This window comes from Macrobrachium rosenbergii, chromosome 42 (genome assembly GCF_040412425.1).
Source record: "Macrobrachium rosenbergii isolate ZJJX-2024 chromosome 42, ASM4041242v1, whole genome shotgun sequence".
In the NCBI taxonomy this organism is placed as follows: domain Eukaryota; kingdom Metazoa; phylum Arthropoda; class Malacostraca; order Decapoda; family Palaemonidae; genus Macrobrachium; species Macrobrachium rosenbergii.
The window spans coordinates 35,490,380-35,508,046 of NC_089782.1; the positions used below are offsets into that span (position 1 = coordinate 35,490,380).

The window sequence follows — 17,667 nt, forward strand, 5'->3', positions numbered from 1 at the left end:
TTTGAGAATTGGTCCAAACGCCGCGAAAGAAAGTAGTTCCGTGATAACAAGCTCATGTTACCTCCGTTTCCAAAAAAATATTTAATTGGGAAAATAAAAATAAAATCATCCGGAGAAAAACATTTCCTTTTCAACTATCAAAGTCGGCCAGGTATTCTCGTGATCTAAAATTATCTCCATGTCCAAAAATAATTTCCTTTTTATAAAATATTTTTTTTAATAATATCCATGCGGTAAAATACTCTGGCTTTACATTAGTTACCAACATATATAAAAATTAATATATTTTAAATGAACTAATATGCTCTAGACCACATACACTGTCATAAACAAATTCCTTTGTTCATAATAAAATGAAATTTCATACATCAATCGTCCAGTTCTAAACCTATTTTCAAGTTTTTAACTAATGAAGATGCCTAAACAAATTTTCGAAGTAATTCTCACGTCCAAAAGCTAATTCTCATTATTTAAAACTGATTTTCCTGTTCTGAGTCAACTCCCAAATTCTATAATATATATCTAAGCAGAAATTAGCAGAAAGCCTATTTTGCAATTCTCAATTTTCATTATTTAATATAATTCAATCTCAATTGCAATTCCCTACTACAGAGGATTTCTTATAGACAATTGATAAAACGGCTTCAACAACGTTAAAATATCACATCTAGTTATACTTCTAAATTCTTTGCCACCAAACCTTGAACGGAGAAGCCAATAGTCGCTGGAAAATCACAGCTGCGTGTGTTTGTAAGCGTGTGACTGCAAAGTCCCGGTAGCATATGTTTGTAAGCTTACGACTGCAAAATCCTGGTATGTACCGTATGTTTGTAAGCTTACGACTGCAAAATCCTGGTACGTAGCATATGTTTGTAAGCTTACGACTGCAAAATCCTGGTACGTAGCATATGTTTGTAAGCTTACGACTGCAAAATCCTGGTACGTGACGTATGTAACAGAATTTAGGCCAAAGGCCAAGCACTGGGACCAATGAGATCATTCAGCGCCGAAACGGAAACTGACAGTAAAAAAAAGTCTGAAAGGTTTAACAAGAGGAAAACCTCCCAACTGCACATGAAACAATTGTTAGGAGAGGGTGGAAAGTAAGACGGAAGAGAATATGAACGGAGGTAGAGTAAAAGGAATGAAAGGGGTTGCAGCTAGGGGCCGAAGGGACGCTCCAAAGAACCTTAAGTAATATGCACTGACGGCACCACCCCCTTACGGGGCATTTTTGTTAATACCCATACCCATCCATTTACAAACCCACCGTGCAATAACCAAGCGACAAGTTACAACTTCCATGTGGCCCCGTTTAGACAATCTAATCAATTACCATATTCTTCTCGCGTAAACGCAAGTGGCGCAAAAGAAGCAGAATTCTTTCAGCGTCCTTCGTGAGCTTTGCTAAAAGGAGAAGAAGCCTTTTCGCCTCAATCCCATCCACGAACGACCGGAAGGAGGTATTCGGGGAAGGGCGTAAATGAGTTATGAGTTACAGCACTGGGAAATATAGACCGCAAACTTCAAACTAATATTCTGAATAAACTGAAGACTAAATTTACAGTTGGCCTACTTACATCCAATTCAACCAGTACCAAACAATACCAAGGGAAAAAAACTACTGGCAAGTACCAGGCTGCTTCCAAAATCTACCAGCGGCCGGACGGACCTGGTGACAAACACTATATTGACAGACATGAAGGAATTATCATTATTATTATTATTATTATTATTATTATTATTATTATTATTATTATTATTATTATTATTATTATTATTATTATTATTATTATTAGGAGGAGACCTTCTCTGAGGGCAGTTGCATTAAAAATTATAGCTGTTTCTACAGCATTTAATTTATACATTTAATTTATACAGAGATACATTTCTGACTCACATCATGATCGAACCCAGGCCTTTCAATTGAAAGACCTGGGTTCGATCCCGATACGAATCAGAAATTTATTATCATTGTTTTTCAGAAAATTAATCCTGTCCATATCAAACAAGCCCAAAGGGGCCATAGACTTGAATTTCAAGCTTCCAAAAAATGCGGCGTTCACTTGAAAGTACCAGAAGGGAACGAGAAACAGAAAGAAGAGATCAGTTTTAGAGAAGTAAAAAATAAACTGACAAATTAGTAAATAAATAGATATATAGTTTTGGCTAATATAATATTTACTGTGAAGGAAATTGTCATCTTACCTGTATTCGGCGACTTGGAGGCAGTCTGCGTTAGTGGAGATCTGAAAGAAAGGAATAATTAACTTAAGCACAGCGTCCGTTCATAGCGATTCGCAGTGATTTGCAGAATGCAAAGTTAACCCTTGCATTGATCATTCAGTATTAAATATATATATATATATATAGATAGATAGATAGATAGATAGATAGATAGATAGATAGATAGATAGATAGATAGATAGATAGATAGATATATATGGTACTGATAACACTAATACTATAGATCACACAGCTTTAAAAGAATTTATACACATGTATTTTTTATTACGCCTTGAAAAAATTTAGATCATATACATGTACAGTATGTGTATATGTATATGCAATATACATGTACCTATTCACATATATATGATTGTATATACTGCATATAATTTTTCTAGATGTCTTCATTTACAGCTTTCCTTTTTGACTTAAGACATATTTAGGTTCCTATTCAGTTTTCTCTCGGCGTCAATTAACCTAGATACTGCGACGCCAGTTTTAATGCCCATAAATCAATCAATCAACTCAGCAGGCTTGGAAATGAAAATTATTTATCTGGAGTATTTGTAAGAGCAAGTTCTTAAAGCAAGCAACCCATTACATTTATACATTTACAGTTGGGTGAATAGGCAGACTTTGTTACTGCTGGGTTCTGTTGGCTATATGCCAGTACAAACTCTTGTTCCATTATTATTATCGTTATGATTATTATTACTCATAAGACGAACCCTATTCATATGGAACAAGCCCACCACAGGGGCCACTGACTTGAAGTTCAAGCTTCCAAAGATTATTATTATTATTATTATTATTATTATTATTATTATTATTATTATTATTATTATTATTATTAAGAGGACGAACCCTATTCATATGGAACAAGCCCACCACAGGAGCCACTGACCTGAAATTCAAGCTTCCAAAAAATATGGTGTTCATGTAGATCATCACAAATAGCTAACATGCAACCCAGAGCATTAATAATAACAATATAAAAATACAGTAACTCTTTGAAAAATACACGATGAGCTAATTATTAAGACATTAAATTTTATTTTCATTTTAATTATTGGATGTTTACTTTTCTCCGAGATCTTTTTACCTCCTGTGAAAGAGTTCCTTTCTGACAAAGGCGGTGTCACAGAAGCAATTGCTTTCGGCATCCTGTGATTCATTGCTTCCCGTAAAAGAGACGTTGACCATATCGTTTGCCATCCTAAATAGACATTTTCTTTCTTCATGAAGTTGTTTTATAAGAACTTGCCTAAGTTTTACACTAAATATTATATACTTTACACTGAATATCATATACTCTTTAAATGAACATAAATGAAAAAGTAAAATAAATAAATTAGCGTCTTTTCTTCAAGTTCTAACCAAAGAAAAAATATTTATCGTCAAATTTTGTTGTTCTAAACTCGATCATTCAAGAAGAAAAGATAAAATTGACTGCTCATTCTTGACCGTATAAGGACAACTGCATTCACGACAAGGTCGGAAAAACAAAAAACATAAGTGTGAGGGGCATTTGCCCGAAAGTCTTTATTAAAAAAAGGCAACTTGATGAATACAGCCAATTTAAAAGTAAAATTATTATTAACCACTCCAAACTCTCTCTCTCTCTCTCTCTCTCTCTCTCTCTCTCTCTCTCTCCTTAATACAGCCAATGTAAAAGTAAAATTATTATCATTACCCATTATCAAACCCAAAATCGTTATCCATTCAAAACTCTCTCTCTCTCTCTCTCTCTCTCTCTCTCTCTCTCTCTCTCTCTCTCTCTCTCTCTCTCTCTCTCTCTCTCATTAATACAGCCAATGTAAAAGTAAAATCGTTATCATTATCCATTCAAAACTCTCTCTCTCTCTCTCTCTCTCTCTCTCTCTCTCTCTCTCTCTCTCTCTCTCTCTCTCTCTGAGAGAATAATAACAATGCAACTGCACCTTGGTAACTAAAAAAAAAACACACACAAAAAAATGCATCTTTACAACCTCCATAATGAAGACGCAGAGAGGACTCGTGTAGAAATCCCACGAGCAGAATATCTTTTAGGATTCCAGGCAAATAGGAATATATCAATAAGAGAAGAAATAAGACATTCTATTCGGGAGTTATGACAAATCCAGTTAAAATCAAGGTCCTCCAAGGGGCAGGGGTGGATCGATTATGTCGGAGACAACCTTGATTGATTGATTGGTGGTTACTGAAACTGGCGTCGCGTACAGCCTTTTGATTTAGAATAGAATAGAATATAATACATAGAATTTAGACCAAAGAGCAAGCAGGATACAAGTAATCTTATGAAATGCTTTTAATCATATAAAGCATGAAGAATATAATAAGCAATCATATTAAATGTCACAGAAATGCATTAGACATATAACCTCTTTAAATCAATTTATATTGTTTAAAAACTACAGAATTCGAGTTCGTAATAAGTGGACAATCCAACATACACAAACATGTAAAAAATGAGCCGAAGTTTCTTCTGCGCAGTCGGGTTTTCTGTACAGACGCGATAGCGTATAATCAAGGTCACCGAAAACAGATCTATCTTTCGGTGTCTCGGTGTAATGCTGTATGAGTCGCGACCCGCGAGACTTTAACCACGGCCCGGTGGTGGCCTGGCCTATATTGTTGCCAGACGCATGATTATGGCGAACTTTAACCTTAAATAAAATAAAAACTACTGAGGCTAGGGGGCTGCACTTTGGTATGTTTGATGATTGGAGGGTGGATGATCAACATGCCAATTTGCAGCCCTGTAGCCTCGGTACTTTTTAAGATCTGAGGGCGGACAGAAAAAGTGCGGACAGAATGAAGTGGGGACGGACAGAGAATGCCGGTACAGTAGTTTTCTTTTACAGCAAACAAAATAAGAGACCATCAATTCATAAGCGCAATTATTCTTGGGCGACAAATTATCGTACAAATCAGAATTATTATTATCATTTAACAAGGTAAATTAAATGATCTCGCAAACGCATCAAGATAAAAGGCTGAAATACAGAGGTGGCAGAAAATGTTCTCGTTTGGTGCAACGAAGTTGGGCTCCGCCAAAAAACAGCCAGGACCATATTTTAACGGTTAGTAATGATAATCAAAGCTCCAGTGAGAGGGAGAGGGGTAATGTAATTCCCGCAATGAATCCCCCTGACTTTTACTAAGGGGAAATGGATATATCGCGTTGTGTCAAACTGCCTAAGACCCCAGTGCAGGAATCAACCTGTTTGAAAGCATCATAAAAAAAACACGTTCATTATTATTAGCTGAAAAAAATAGCATTTAAAAATAATTATTAGATGGAATCATTAAATCCCTGTGTGGTGGACAATTTTTTCTTAGAATCATTACATTCCTGTGTGGTGAACAATTTTTTCTTAGAATCATTACATTCCTGTGTGGTGAACAATTTTTTCTTAGATAGAATCAAATCCCTGTGTGGTGAACAATTTTTTCTTAGAATCATTAAATCCCCGTGTGGTGAAAAATTTTTTCTTAGATACAATCATTAAATCCGTGTTGTGAACAATTTTTTCTTAGACAGAATCATTAAATCCCTGTGTGGTAAACAATTTTTTCTTAGAATCATTAACTCCCTGTGTGGTGAACGATTTTTCATCATGCAAGCATGAGTTATGGATATAAATATAACTTTTAATATATTGCCAATAACTAGAAAGCTACGTAAATATGCTGACCAGAGTATAATAATTAAATTTCCAGGACAGTTATACCCGCATCTTATCACAATGTTCAATGGACTGATATCTTAAATTGTCTTTTATATTTTCATTCGAGCAACACCGACTGATTGGCAAAGAGGAGCAAGAATTAAAATAACCGCGTACCTTGTTTATCGTTCAGACAGCACCCATCAACAAGAGACTTCCGATTGTAAACATGACAAAACGCCCAATTTCTCTTACTTCCGTTTCAACTTTTCTCCTTACAGCCACCTCCCCATTCCTTGAATACTAAAAAAAAATTATAATCCTAAGAGGTGTTCGTCTGTGATACTGGATTATATTAACAAAATACGCTTGAGAAAACGGAAAAATGCCTAAATGTTAAAATGAACTTCTGTGTTCGTGTGTTTGTGTGCTCCAGCCATTGTTGGTAAAAAAATAAAGTTTACTTTTCAATTGCGTTTTATAACTGCCTAAACTGCCTAAACAACTAACTACTCTCCAGGCGATTTTTTAATGCTTAGCAGTAAAAAAATATCCTTTTCACTGCCATGTTCCTTTCAGTTTATCTTCATTCAGAAATGTTCATATTAACACTACGTTCATGCGTGAACCTAACCCTTAACATTTAGTAATTCTCTCTCTCTCTCTCTCTCTCTCTCTCTCTCTCTCTCTCTCTCTCTCTCTCTCTCCCGTGCAGGCAAATGTTTGGAATATATATGTTGTGCTCATGAATATAAGTGTACCGGCAAACATTCCCTCTCTCTCTCTCTCTCTCTCTCTCTCTCTCTCTCTCTCTCTCTCTCTCTCTCTCTCTCTCTCTCTCTCAAACAGAACAAGAGATTTAGCCCCGTTTCCCGAAAGCTCCAGCCGTATACAAATAATCCTACCATTTTCGAGAAGCGATCTATTCCCTTTCACATCAGGTTCGGCTATTTATCCTAACTTTTAAAAACAATTACGCCTTCAGGAAATTCCTGAGAAGCAAATCACATAACTAGACACTTGGTCGCTGTTGTGTTTGCAGCCCCAAAACCGGAAGAGAGCTGGGAAACCAGCGGACAAGTGCAATGGCGTGGAAAGTGACCCCGAATATCAACGACAGTACTAAGGTTATTAAAGGACTGTGTGGGCGTGGATGCTTGGGTGAGCCTCCTGGAATCTGGGTGATAGTTTGTTGGAGGATAATACATATTTATTTATTTATTATTATTATTATTATTATTATTATTATTATTATTATTATTATTATTATTATTATTATTATTATTATTCAGAAGACGAACCCTATCCATATGGAATAAGCCTACCACAGGGGCCATTGATCTGAAATTCAAGCTTCCAAAGAATATTATGGCGTTCATTGGAAAGAAGTAACAGAAGGTAATGGGAAATAGAGAAAGAAGAGATCAGTCATTAGAAAAGAAAGAATAAATCAACATATTAATAAATAAGCAAACAAAAATTCAAGTCAATTATTAAAATACGGTACGACACAAGGAGTTAAAAAAAAACGGGTCTGCGTAAAATGCAAAAATACAAGACTCTCTCTCTCTCTCTCTCTCTCTCTCTCTCTCTCTCTCTCTCTCTCTCTCTCTCTCTCTCTAGAAGAATGCTAAAAAGGAAAGCTAAAAGAAGACCACGGCTTGAATAACAAATGCAAGGACAAAGCGAAGAAGAGAAAAGAAGGATGAATAACAATCCACAGGAAACCTGGAGACAGACATATTGAGGGCACAAGAAGTGGGAGTTTCCAAAAAAAAAAATTATTCCACAGGAAAGAGAAAACAGAGTAAGGTTAAAGAGCAAATAGATTTGCGGATAAAAGACGGAGAGAAGGGAATGTACTTAAAGAGGAAAAGGCTGCTAAAGGTCGAAGGAGTATTTAGAGAAACCACGGAAGGGACGGGGCCACTCACACTCACTCACACACAGCCTCCACAGCTCGCTGATTCAGTGCACAGGAACGTTAGTCTGACGATGGCGGTGGAGGCCAGCAGTGCAGGTGCGAGTCCCACAGGCCCGTGGGACGAGATGACCGACAACATCCTATTAAAGACTGCCACAGCAACAACACCCCAACCGAAAATGAGCAGCAGCTGCCCTATCCCAAGTGTTCTGGTGCACAAGAGAGGTAAGAAACGCAATTTTCAAGGAGGACGGAGAGCAAGCTTAGGGTCAAACGCAAGGCGACGAAAAGTGCGACTGTTTAAAGATGGTATGGCAGAAAAGGACCATTTGGATTAGCCATTTTTTGGGGCTATTTTTCAAAAAGACAACTGTTCCAGATGTGACAAATCCTCCAGAACCGTACGCTGAAGAAGAGAATATCTATGTTAAAACTGGCGTAAAGTGGTGCAACTGTTTAAAGACGGTATGGCAGAAAAAGAACCGCTTGGGTTAGCTCCTTTTTATTTTAGAAAAAAAAAAACAACTGTTACAGTCATGACAAATCTTCAAGAACCGTACACTGAAGAAGAGGATATCCATGTTGAAAATGACGTAAAGTGACCCAAACACAGGTGATTAACACAGGTGATTAAAGAAGTTATGTCGCAAGAAGAAAGTGTGAATTGCGCATTTATTGTTAGGGGAAAACATCCGATTTGACTATGGCAAAGAGGTGTTCACTACAGAGCATATTTGGTTTACTGAAAGATGCCAACTGCTAAACTAGAACAGAGAAACGAAGATACTGCAGAACAATGTAGATTACGCATTTACAATGTGAGAAAACTGTGCTAGGTGAAACAGCTCTTCAAATTTAATGTAAGGGACGAACCGACAGAATCCATCTGATTAATCCCGGCCTGCCGGGAGAACAAACAACAATGTGAGATAAGTATCAACGGTTTGAAAATAACTGTTTCTGTAACAGACCTTCAGGAGTGGTGCGCTTAAGAGTATATCTCGGTCGATAGAGTGCAAAAGATTAAAGAGGGAAATGTAAGGGAAAACGGTGAAGACTTGGCTGTTATTGTTGTAGTTATCTGAAAGAATACTGTTCGTGATGTATTATTATTATTATTATTATTATTATTATTATTATTATTATTATTATTATTATTATTATTATTATCTGAAAAATACTGTTCGTGATGTAACAAACGCTCTGAAGCCTCGCAAAAGAAGGACGACAAGTGTACCACAGAGGAATAGCCGAATACAATACTTAGTCATTTAAGAGACGAAACTATAATACTTTCATATTAAAACAGAAACTTGAATCAAGAAAAGGAAGCCGTTGTAATGCTCGTTATAAAGATTAAAATGCAGAAGAATCTGAGAATATGGAAACTTTACTTACTGAATGTTTGTAAATTTTACCTTTGTGCATTTCGCATTGCACAATGACAATTTCAATGCGATCCTTTTACAAAATTCACTCCCGCCCGTTCGGACTCATATTGCTAGGAGGCTAATATGTTAACCAACCTGATGTTGCAACATTTAACCCTAAGTCAAGGAAAGTCATTTTTTTAATTCCATATGCTTAATATTTGGGAGCTTCGCATTCCGCAGGCTCCAAATTTACGTACTAATTTTAAAGAGCTTGAATATATATATATATATATATATATATATATATATATATATATATATATATATATATATATATATATATATATATATATATATATATATATATATATATATATATATATATATATATACATATATATATATATATATATATATATATATATATATATATATATTTACACTCTCTCCTAGGAACACACTTTCACTATTCCCATCTCCTACTTACACAGATCACTTATTCGAGAGCTTGTTAAAAGACGCTCACGATAATTCGGAGCACAACTTAGATAACCGCACAGCGAAATGCACTCGACTGCGGCGCCAGAGAACTTTAGTCTGCCCACGGGTGAATGTCAAGTGTAAAGCGAGCGACCACGGCACGAAGTGTTGCGACGCCACCTAAAAATAAAAATAAAAAAATTGTAACGGGAGAGTTAGGACGCTGGGAGCCTCCTCTCCGCCGGGGTTAGGGAATTTAACCCCTTATCCACAAAAAAAAATCAATAAATAAATAAATAAACTAACAAACAAAGACATACATAAATCAATCCCGTTCTCCACGGGAAAAAAATTAATAAATAAATAAACTGACATACATAAATCAACAAATATATCGAGATATAAAAAAGTACCTCATCCAAATCTCCTCTACAATCTAACCCCTTGCTACCAGTCTTATAGTACAGGCTATAGAATATAGAATTTAGGGCCAAAGGCCAAGCGCTGGCACCTATGAGGGCATTCAGCGCTGAAACGAATACAAACACCAAAAAGGTTTGAAAGGTCTAATAAAAAAAAAAAACCTCGCAGCTGCACTATGAACCAACTGTCAGGAGAGGGTTAAGGAAAGTCAGATGGAAGAAAGAGAATGTGAACGGAGGTACAGTAAAGGGAACGAAAGGGGTTGCAGCTAGGGGCCGTAGGGACGCCGCAAAGAACCTTAAGTAATCAGCGCACTGACGGAGCTATACCCCTCTACGGAGGTTTATAACCTTACGGCCAATTTTCAATTTTCGTAAAACCAGAAGTATGTCTTTCTGCGCATGCCCGGCGGCCAACAGACGAACAAACCGAAGCAGAGTAATAACTTCCTTATTGGAGGCAAATAAGTATTTCTTCCGCAACCTCGCGTAAGAGGGAGTTAGCAGAGAGATGAAAAGAATGGGTTGTTGGTGGAAGAGAGAGAGAGAGAGAGAGAGAGAGAGAGAGAGAGAGAGAGAGAGAGAGAGAGAGAGAGAGAGAGAGAGAGAGAGAGAGAGTATGAACACCTAAAAATGAGCAAAAGAGAGAGAGAGAGAGAGAGAGAGAGAGAGAGAGAGAGAGAGAGAGTACGTTACGGAAGAAAAAATATAAAAATTAAAGAGAGAGAGAGAGAGAGAGAGAGAGAGAGAGAGAGAGAGAGAGAAAAGAGTACCCACCAAAGAATGAATACGGAAGAAAAAATATAAAAAAGAGAGAAAGTACACACCTATCCTAAGAGAAAACGAGATAAGGAAAAACATCACAAAAATACGGAAAACATCAAAAAACAAAGACCAACGAAATCTCCTCCAACCATATTTCTGGCTAATGCCCCAAAGACGTTTACTGAGCCTAAGTGGTGAAAGGGGTGGGGAAAATGGAGGAAGGGGGAGGTGGAACAAATAGGAATTAGGGTGGGGAGGGAGGTGAGAAGGAATCAGAAGCCAGACCTCTGTGATCCAGAGGAAATAAATGAAAAAAAAAAAAAAAAAAAAGAATTGGAGAAATTCACTGAACTCATTTCCTGGAGGATGTAGCAACTGACAGATGTTTCCTTCCTGGTTCTCAAGAGTCTGTCCCCTCCCCTCCCCCCCCCAAAACACACTCCCTCCTCCCTCCACCCCCATACCCGGGGCCCAGAAACATTACGCTGCCCCTACTCAAACCTCTCACCTCCCACTCGGCAAACGGGACCACCCACCCCCGCCCCTACTCGCCTGCCATGACGCAAATGCAAAACCTAACTATATTGAATAACTTATTCAAAGTACAAAAATTACTTATATTGATTTAATTACTGAAAATGTGAAACCTACTTATATTGGTGTAATTAAGCTCCTGGAATTCATTTTATTATTTGTAAATACAGGATTTTGTATTTTATAAACATAATTGTGAAGAAGATTTGCATTGGTGTTATTGCTGAATTTATTTCAAACGCAAAATCTACTTATTTTGTTTAATTATCCAAGAAGCAAAACTACTTATACTGAATTAATTATTCAAAATGCAAAGTCTACAAATATTGAATTAATTATCCAAGATGCAAAAACTACTTATACAGAATTAATTATTCTATTTTACAAACTGGCGTCACAATGATTATGGTCACCGACATCCCCGGCCAAATATAACGCCACCCCCACCCCAAAACACCACCCTCGAATTCGAATCTCCCACCTCCCACACCCACGACTGACCCCTGCCTGTACCTGAAACTGGACATTTAAAACAAACTCTGTTATTCATGGAATGTCTTATCCTAGACCTTGGCGTCGCAGTAAATATGGTCATTTACGTTTGGAAGACCTTATTAACTGAAATGATCTGTCATATTTTGTATTAATCTTGCTAAAAAAATTTTGTCATTACCATTTATACAATCCATGCTTGTGTATAAATACTCACATGGTAATGAGTCAAAAATTCTATTATAAGAACTGGAAATTATATAAAATTTCCATTTTGCGAAGAATCAGAAAAAACAGAATTAGAACTAATTCTGGTTTTTCTTCTCAAAGATGAAAATTTTATATCATTTCCAGTTTTTATAAAGTATTTTCAATACGATTTTTGGTTCATTACCATGCGAGTATTTTTGGCCATGTATGGATTTTATAAATGGTAATGACAAAAATTTTTTATCAAGATTAATACAAAATATGACAGATCTTTTCACTAATAAGGAAAAATTTAATGATACGTCAAAGACAAAATGTTCACATCAAAACCATTCTTTTGAAAAAATAGAAAATAACATTCGTCTAACTTTATTTATCTTTAAAAAAAAAAGATAAAAATACACAGCAACGCTTTGTTCCAACCATTCTTGGAAAACGCTACGGATACTATATACACACGTTTATTGAATGCTACCCTTTAACCAAACTAAGTCTTCAGTGGAATTGGAACTGGAATATAAAACTTAGTCCAAAGGCCAAGCGCTGGGATCCCTGAGGTCATTCAGCGCTGAAGGGGAAATTAAGAGTAAAGGAGGTCTGAAAGATGTTACAGGAGGAAAACCTCAAAGCAGTCGCACTATGAAACAACTGTTAGGAGAGGGTGGGAAGTCAGATGGAAGAAAGAGAATATGAACGGAGGTACAGTAAAAGGAATGACAGGGGTTGCGGCTAAGGGGCCGAATGGGCGCTGCAAAGAACCTTAAGTAATGCCTACAGTGCAACGCGTGAGGCGCACTGAAAGCACTACCCCCACATGAAGATTCAGTCTTCATTGACAACTTAGGCTGACTGCCCTTTGGCACTGAAAAAAAGATAAACAGAAAAATAAATTTTCGAGGAGTGTCTTAGAAATTTCCGAAACATTGCACAGAAAAATAGATTAATTCATCTTACAATGCCTGTCCTACATCTTAATGTGATCAATGACTAATTCATCAAGACCTGTGTTACGGTAAAACGCTCTTACAATTCGTAACATTCTCGCATTCGCGAAATGCAAACTCTTCTGTAAGTGCTATTTATGTCTGTACTAATTCTGCAAATTTAAAATGTTTTCACATATCTCCTACAACACTTTCCAGTGCACAATACCTTTCATTCTGTAATTCATCAAAGCGCTTCAATTTCATCATAAATAGTCATATTTCTTTGTGCATACCTTCATATGCACTAAAAATTAGTAATTACAGATCACTCTATTCTGTTCATAACGGAAGACTGATTTAAACCTAAGAAATTCACAATGTCGAGGAGAACTGTTGAATGATAAAAATCCAGAACTATATAAATAAGTTATTATTATTTACGTAAAAACTGTGGAGGAACACTCTTCATTTCTTTGTTTTAGTTTTGTGTAAAAGAAAACTTATTGTGCCGGCTTTGTCTGTCCGTCCGTACTTTATTCTGTCCGCCCTCAGATCTTAAAAACATCAAACAGACCAAACTGCAGCCCTCTGGCCTCAGTAGTTTTTATTTGATTTGAGGTTAAAGTTACCCATAATCGTCCGGGTCGTGGTTAAAGTTTCATGGGCCGCGGCTCATACAACATTATACCGAGGCCACCGAAAGATAGATCTATTTTCGGTGGCCATGATTATACGCTGTACAGAAAACTCGATTGCTTCGGCGCATTTTTTACTAGTTTATCTGTTATAAATAATACAATTTATTTACGTAATTGTGGATTTTTATTATACACTGGTTTCAACTACACTAAGAACAAGTTAGTTATATGAGTTCGAAATTCAGGACACGATCCTATCACAGTCTTGGGCGCTATGCCTAGATTCTTATAACAAAAAAGGCTATATCACGAAAAATTAGACATACGTTTAGATGTCCGCTCATTTTAGATGTGTCAGGGGAGAGGAGGGGAGGGAAGGGGAGGGGGAGGGAGGGGGAGGGGGAGGGAAAAAATACTTAAGAGAGTATGCACAGACTTTCACAGCATGAAAATACGTCACTGAAAATTAGACAAGCTATTTAGAAGCCAAATCCCAACTGGACTGCTTGTACTATTTTCTTTTTCGTCTAAAGTACTTTATATTTTTATTTATACATCCCCTTATTCCCTCATCCGTTTCATGAAAGCTAGCCAAATCTTTTTAGGTTTTCCTTCCTTTAATTATCTACAGATGTTTTAGCCTTATATGCATGTACTTGGTCGCACTCCTCAATTACTCAATACTTCTCAGTTCCAGAGGTCCTTTTTTCCTCACACCGTTGGACTGTGGAATAGTCTCCCTAGAGGATGTCGTGCAGTTGAAACTTGAGAAGTTCGAAGCGAAGTTACAATGCATTACTACCCTAACACAATTCTCCTTGAATTTTAATACTTTACACTCATTTTTTATCTATTTATTTATTTGTTAGTTTATCTCCTTTTCTTATAACTGACTACTTTTTCTGTATTTCCCTTTACGTTCTGTTACTTCTTTCGAAAGAACACCATAATATTCTTTGGAAGCTTAAGAATTTCAAGTCAGTGGCCCCCTATCCTGGGGCTTGTTCCATATGAATAGGGTTCATCTTCTGAATAATAATAATAATAATAATAATAATAATAATAATAATAATAATAATAATAATAATAATAATAATAATATCAAACTCTTAAGCTTCGTTGCAGGTTTCAGCGGTAGCACTTGGCATTTAAAATTTTAAAAAATCAAAACACGAATTACCAGACCGCACTCAATAATCTATTCACCATACTCACATAACCAGAAGAGTAGGAGAGTGAGAAGCATCATATATATATATATATATATATATATATATATATATATATATATATATATATATATATATATATATATATATATATATATATAAATCATTCATTACCAACAACCTTTTCTCGGAAGGCAGATAAATTTGATCCCAATGGTTGCATCCTTGAGGTTTTGTACGCCAATACACTTTGTTCCGGGGTAGACATTTTCTTCAAAGCTAAATCCAGAGTGATGGGAAACTCAGCCCCCTTATCTAGCCCAGACCTGAATAAAGCTATGAAACAAACGGGAAAATGTATAACATTGGTGGAGAAAAGGTTTTTCAAATTCAAAGCAACTGTTTCATACAATGAACATGCGAATGGTAAAAAATATCTGTACATTGACATGCCTTTAGTAATACGTTTAATGATTAAGCTTATAACCCTCATCCCATCTTCAAAGACATATCTGTTAATTTAAAGATAACATTTGAGCACACAATAGCGTTATTGGATAAGAAGAAATGAATTTAAGTCTACCATTTCTGAAAATGCACTCGTATGAAGTTTAGAAATTGAAGTATCTTGTTTCGACTAAGCCTTTATTTCTATTTTATTTCAATATATATAAAAAAACTTTTCATGATAATACGCCGCTTTACGATTTAAAAGTGTGATTAAGCACAACCGCAACAAAGATCACTAGTTTGAATTTTATACTGTTCTGTAACACTACAGACACACAGATCAGCATGTTACATTGTTCTGTAACACCACAGCTACAGAGATCACTACCTAGCATTTTATAGTGTTCTGGAACACCACAGCTATATATATCACTAGCTAGCATTTTATACTGTTCTGTAAGCATTTTATATTGTTCTGTAACACCACAGTTACATATATCACTACCTAGCATTTTATAATGTTCAGTAAGTCCATAGCTGCAGCGATCAATAGCTAACAATTTTTACTGTTCTGTGTAACACCACACCTACAGAGACAACTAATTAGCACAGTTCGTTGTCCTTTCCTGAAATCTCGCGATAAAATTCCACTTACGGCAGACTTAGCGGAAAATCGATATGTCGAGGAGCATGTAATACAGATCATCTCGTAAAATATCTAAAGAAAAGTTTGTTAGGAATGCTTATATCATACAAAAAAAAAAATTTTTTTTTAAACAAGGGACCCAAAGATAGTTGAATTTTACTTAGACTTATTTTCAGGTCAATCTGACGTCACAGCTTCAAAGATGAAAGGCAGGGCTTTCTAGAAAAAGTCTGAGCTGCGAAGAGAATAAAACTGGCTAATTCCAGCCTTATAAAACACCTGAACATTTTTCTAATAGGTTCCCCATTTCCAAAGTCCTAAATCGCCAACACAAAAAGGCACGTTATGTGAAATGTCTGGCAATGGCCTGCGTATAGGGAGCCAAATTCGACGCTATTGATCTCTCTCTCTCTCTCTCTCTCTCTCTCTCTCTCTCTCTCTCTCTCTCTCTCTCTCAAAGACATACACACATACATATAAATATATATATATATATATATATATATATATATATATATATATATATATATATATATATATATATATATATATATATATATATATATATATATATATATATATATATATATATATATATATATATATATATATATATATATATATATATATATATATATATATATATATACATATATATATATATATATATGTATATATATATATGTATATATATACATATATATATATATATATATATATATATATATATATAAAAGTGGTGAATAGTTATCCATACAAACCGAGCTAAGCTCCGTTATGACAAAAAAAAAACAGCTGTCATTTCCTGAGCCGCGGCCCATGAGACTTTAACAACGGCCTGGTGGTGACCTGGCCTATATCGTTGCCAGAAGCACGATCATGGCTAACTTTAACCTGATATCAAATAAAAACTACAGAGGCTAGAGGGCTGCAATTTGGTATGTTTGATGATTGGAGGGTGGATGAACAACGTACCAATCTGCAGTCCTCTAGCCTCAGTAGGTTTTAAGATCTGAGGGCGGACAGAATAAGTGCGGACAGGAAAAAGTGCGGACGGACAGACAAAGCCGGCACAATAGTTTTCTTTTACAGAAAACTAAAAAGGTATGAAGTAGATAGAACCATATCCTGTTCATAAAATTATCAACTGGGTAATTATCACATTCGTTACCGCAACTCGAGAATACAGATGCTACCGCCTTTTAAAAATAGCCAAGTTACGCCTGAAAGTTTACGTCGTTCGTTTACTAATTTCTATTGCCTTAATCCAGGAACCCATGCACGTACAACTGAACGCAACTTTACTATTAATTGGAGTTCTGTAGTTGAAAATAATGTGCCCTGCGAGGAAAGGTTATTTGCATTGCTTCACAATTCAATTTTCAAATAGCTGTTATATACTGTATATATATATATATATATATATATATATATATATATATATATATATATATATATATATATATATTATATACATATACATATATACTGTATATGTATGTCTATATATATCTATATATATATACATTATATATACATACACATACATGCATACACACACACACACACACACACACATGTATATATATATATATATATATATATATATATATATATATATATATATATATATATATATATATATATATATATATATATATATAAGATATATATAATATTTATATTGTAATAAAAATATATATATAAATCATTCAAGTTGAATGAAAAATAAGGCAAA

At 35.5% G+C, this 17,667-nt stretch overlaps 1 protein-coding gene and 1 long non-coding RNA gene across 13 annotated transcripts in view; one reads left to right on the top strand and one right to left on the bottom strand.

Moving 5' to 3' along the window:
- The window catches only part of LOC136828253 (uncharacterized), a 295,190-nt gene that overhangs the window by 99,416 nt on the left and 178,107 nt on the right, over positions 1-17,667 (bottom strand). For all 3 annotated transcript variants that reach the window (XR_010849971.1, XR_010849970.1, XR_010849969.1), the window contains exon 5: positions 2,209-2,249. This is a non-coding gene — a long non-coding RNA (uncharacterized lncRNA). The remainder of the gene's footprint in view (positions 1-2,208; positions 2,250-17,667) is intronic.
- rsh (radish) overlaps positions 1-17,667 on the top strand; it is a 181,943-nt gene that overhangs the window by 46,799 nt on the left and 117,477 nt on the right. The gene's annotated exons all lie outside the window — the stretch shown is intronic.